The sequence below is a fragment of the Sprattus sprattus genome (assembly GCF_963457725.1).
Source record: "Sprattus sprattus genome assembly, chromosome: 11".
Lineage (NCBI taxonomy): Eukaryota > Metazoa > Chordata > Actinopteri > Clupeiformes > Clupeidae > Sprattus > Sprattus sprattus.
This window is the reverse complement of record NC_137909.1, coordinates 29,369,580-29,374,579: the sequence shown is the minus strand read 5'-3', so window position 1 is coordinate 29,374,579 and position 5,000 is coordinate 29,369,580. Positions and strand designations below refer to the sequence as shown.

General features: G+C 44.5%; 1 protein-coding gene across 1 annotated transcript in view; it reads left to right on the top strand.

Annotated features, from left to right (window-relative positions):
• The window catches only part of rab11a (RAB11a, member RAS oncogene family), a 10,639-nt gene extending 8,139 nt beyond the window's left edge, over positions 1-2,500 (top strand). Inside the window, exon 5 of the mRNA XM_080847425.1 lies at positions 1-2,500. This exon is cut by the window's left edge and continues 1,613 nt beyond it. The gene's annotated coding sequence lies outside the window, so the exon portion shown is untranslated.
• The last annotated feature ends 2,500 nt before the right edge of the window (positions 2,501-5,000 follow it).

The window sequence follows — 5,000 nt, the reverse complement described above, 5'->3', positions numbered from 1 at the left end:
CTTACATCTTGATGCAGTGATTCTGAGCCCATCTCTCTCTCTCTTGCTTGCTTACGCACTCTCTCTCTCTCTCTCTCTTGCTTGCTTACGCACTCTCTCTCTCTCTCTCTCTTGCTCTCTCACACACACTCCTCTCTCTCTCTCTCTCTCTCCATCTCATTTCTGTGTGATTGCCACAGTATTCACTTCCCCTCGTCCCACCCACCCGACACCCAAGCTCCCATATTTGAGTAGCGCAGACACACACACACTCCCTTGCTTGCTTATCTTAGTACTGGAACCAGCCTATTCTGCCTCCGCTGGATACCTGCTTGAGTTCCATCATTAATGACTGATTATCTCCAGCCCCCCCTACCCCTCTACTGGAAACCTCTTATCCATCTGTGTGTCGTCATCTTAGTCTGTTAGAGATCTAAAAAGCCTTGGAAGTAGTTCCGTCCTGACTAGCGTGTACTTCGCCATCACTGAGGTAGAAACACTAGCTAAAACAAAATAGACCCCCAGCCCTTTGTTTCATTTCAGTGCCAACGGACCAGTAAGCATTTATGTATGTATGTATGTATATATGTATGTTTATATATATATATACGTACTGTATGTATGTATGTATATATGTATGTTTATATATATATATATATACGTACTGTAGCATAGTCGAGCAACACATTGTAGTCTCTGTCGAGTGCTCCGTGTATGGCCATGTCGTGACTATACCACTGGGTGACCACTAGGGGACCAGGACACCTGAGGCCTACTCCCCCATCACGTACCCTCGCACCTTTGCACCCTTCACACCTGTAAATGGGAGGAGTTTGGAGTGGTTAAAGAATGCAGGAGGAATGGAAGGTCTTGTATGTCCAGACTTATCCTACGTCACAACTATGATACCTGAAGGTGTACTGAAGTGGGGATGCGATGGTGTGTGTGTGTGTGTGTGAGTGTTGGGATTAGGCCCAGGCTAGGTGTGCTGTGCTGTGCTGTGCTGTGCTGTGCGGTGGTCAGCTGACTGAAAGGAGGTCACAGGCTCCAGTCCGGTGCACAACTCTCGAGTCCGCAGCAGTTACGGACACGCGGCCGCCTCTGTCTTTGCACTGATTTCAGAAACGAGAGGCCCGTAACTCGACGTCACAGAACAGCACTACAGTACAGTGATGATGACTTCTTCTTTTAAACCTGTGTCTTTTAAAAACTCTATTTATCCCGTGTCCTTCACTTCAGCTATAATGTATTGCCTCCACTATTAGAGTTATGAATTAGTTTTCAAATGTACCACATGAAGTTTTTTGGACATTAGTACTCCGTGTTATATAAACAAACGGTTTTTGTCATGATTTCTTTTAGTTTATAATTCTTTTTTCTAAATCAAGCATTCCTTTGTAACTAGCTTAGCGAGATGCCACTCTTAGGTGCCGAGCGGCTCTTTTTTTGTATGAAAGACCCAAGCCGAGAGGCATCCTCCATCTGCGGATGGTCGTTATCTTATATGACTGAACCGGTTACGAGTCGTCACGTGTTCTGGCCTGCCTGGACGACGTCACGGCAGGCACGCGCTTGCAGTCTCAGAGAGCCATTCTCACGTGACGTCCTCCCCCTCTCCTTCTCCTCTTGTCCTTAACCACAGGGCCAAGGTCCACAGTTCACTTTTCTCTAATTGCTGATTAATGACATTTTCAAACAAACAGGGAAAAAAAAAAAGTTCTTCCTTGTACGGACATTCGGACAATGAAAGGCTCACTAGAAATGGCACTACAACATCCTTCAAGTTATGAGAATGGCTCTCTGAGATGTTGAATATCTATATATCTAGCTATATATTATATATATATATATATATATAGCGTAGCCATGATGGAACCGTAGTATTTTAGGTGGTTTTGGCATAGGCGTGGTATGGGTAGAACCGCTCGCACTGTTTTTACGCAACAGGCACGTGTATGATTGTAAGCCCCAGGTGTGTCTTGGGAAGGTCAAAGCAAATCCATTTGAATGTATGTCAGTCCCAGAAATCACTGCACCCTTCCCGTAGACCCCCTGGCTGCCCGGAGCAAGCTGTGAGTGTGCCGTGTCCGGTTCTAGTCGTTCCGCCTGGTCTTTATCGGTTGGGCTGCGCTACTGGTAGGCAGGCCGTCACAGGAGAACCCTGATAGCGGAACACGTTGGTTCTACAGGGGTTCCGCTCCTTGTGGCGGGCAGTGCCAGTGATGTGGGGTGGGTGGGCATAGATGGCATTGTGTTGCCCCGCTCTGCCCAGACTACTACTGCAGACCGCCCGCCTCAGTGTGTCCTAACTAGTTTATTTTCATTTTTATTACGCTGTAGTGATCATCATCAAATTCTTTTCACAGATTGCCTCTGAAACGATTGTTTTTATGTTATTATATTTTTATTGTTTTGTTTTTTTTGTTTGCGCTGTGATTTTCCTTTTTTTTTTCATTTGTATTGTCATGATTATACTATTTACTCTCTTCACTGTAATTCCAATTTAAAAGTGCAAATAAATGAAAAGACTCCAAATGAAACGCGCTTCCCTTCCGTGTGTATTTTGTGCTCCGGGCCACAGATGCTGTCTGAATGGGGGAAGTATGATTCCTGCCTCCTACTTTCATTGCATATATTCCATTCACTTCCACACACTCAAAAAAGCACACACACACCACACAGTACACACACACGCACACACACGCACACTGATGATATGTCGATTAGTGGACCTGTCTGCAGTAGATTACTGGACCCTGTGTAAAAATACAAACGTGTGATCACTCTAATGGAGGCCAGTCCTTTACCTGTGGAGGCAGCTTCAGGAAACAGGAAGCCTCTGACTCCCCTCCCTTCCCCACGGAGGGCGTGACCTCCAGTCGGACTGATCCCCGACCTTTCCTGCTGAACCCAACCAGGCCACTCCGCTGCAGATGGAAAACTACACAAATTAAAACGAGTCTTCTAGCGTACGTCTATGAACACAACCAGGCCGCTCCGCTGCAGATGGAAAACTAGACAAAAGTAAAACGAGTCTTCTAGCGTTCATCTATGAACAACAACAGTGAACGCGGTCTTCATTATTCTTTCATCTAAAGCTACTCCTAGACCCTGCACCTCACACTTCATTTATTATTAGAGAGAGAGTAGCTTGTCATACCTGGAAACTCCAGTGTACTCAGACCATGGCAGAGATGATGCCGTTCGTGTTCAAAATGAATGGAGACTCCAGTGTTTTCAGACCATGGGAAAGATGATGCTGTTCGTGTTCTGTCAGTGGAATAAGACACACACACACACACTGTACTAGTCCCACACAAGTGTTTATTTTATTTTTTATTTTTTTTAATAAGAAAACATCAAGCAGCTTTTAAATGGCAACAACTCTGGAGTATCTTCCTCAATTGGGAAAGACTCTGTGAAGCTATGATTGGCCTGTACACACAGTCCTCCGGTGGCGAGGTGTGATTTGAATTGTTTTCCTGGATGTGTGATTGTCAGAGTGTTATTGCTTCTGGGGATACACAGGGTGAAAACCGCTGCACTGTGAAATACAAATGGAGCCGAAATGAAGGCAAGCGAAGCAGAACGACCGAAACAGAATCTTATTAAAATCACAAGCAGCTGATGACATGCCACATGTAGACATGTTGATGACCCTTGACCCCCAAGATGATGAGGTGTTTTCCTTCTCCTAATGCCTTCACTTGGACATGAGCAAATACACATTATCTTTATTTTTTTTTTATCTTTGTTTGTTTTTTTTACTTTTTAATATCGATGGGCATTGACCACTTGGTTCACTTGATTATCTACACTTGTTTGATCATGCTTGCGTTTTTTTTTTATATTTCACATTTACATCTGAAGAAAAAACAAATAGTCACCAATACTGCTGAAAATTCATAAATATAAATAAGATGCATCGTTAATACATCAATACAAAACAGAACAGAAAACCCTGGTGCAACCAAAACATGTAAACAGAAACAGATCAATAGATAAAAGAATGGATCCAAACCAAAAACCTTCTTAATTTACCAATTGACTCCATCTTTATATCCGTCTACCCATGCTTTTACTCTAAAGGTTTAACTTTCCCTTCTTCACAAGGAAAGAACACAACAAAAACCCAACATGGCTGCCTTGACCTCATAGGTGGGTATGTTTCACCTTGGCCCGCCACTGTTCAAGGCTCCCCCTACCCCCCATCCACCCCCCACCCCCAACCCAGGTGACGTTTGCCTGATATCACTGCTGCACTCAGTCGGGTTAGAATGTACCGGAACATCTCCTGTGGTGCCCAACGGAATGCAGCTGTCCATCATCGGTATCCGTTCGTGTTTTAAAACATATTCCTGAGCTTCTTCCCTGTCGAGTGTCCGTCGAGGATCCTCATTCCTTCCACGCCCGTCGCGTGGCTTCACAAATGCAATTTTTAGGAAAACTATATACATTAGACTGCTGTTTCTGCAGCCGTGTACACCAACATATATATATATATAATATAAAATAATATTATAATATTATATATAGTATAACGTAACCCACACTACAGGCACACAGTGGTGTTGGGTCTGTGGTCCTGGTCCTGGGTCAGTCGGTTCTGTGGAGTGGGCCCGTCTCTGGACTGGTGGATGACAGGAAGAAGGAGGAGAAGGAAGAATGGTCGCTGGTGTCAAAGAGTGGGAACATCTCTTTCTCTCTCTCTCTCTCTCTCTACATTTCGCTCTCTCTCTCTCTCTACATCTGTCTCTCTACTTCTCACTCTCGACATCGCTCTCTCTGCCCCTCTTCACCTTTTCGTCTCTTGTTTATTCTGTGTGTTTACTCGTCACTCTCTCTCTCTACAGCTCTCTCTACATCTCTCTTTCTCTCTCTCTACATCTCTCTCTACATCTCTCTCTACATCTCTCTCTCTCGCTACATCTCTCTCTCTCCATCTCTCTCTACATCTCTCTCTACATCTCTCTCTACAGCTCTCTCTACATCTCTCTCTACATCTCTCTCTCTCTCTACAT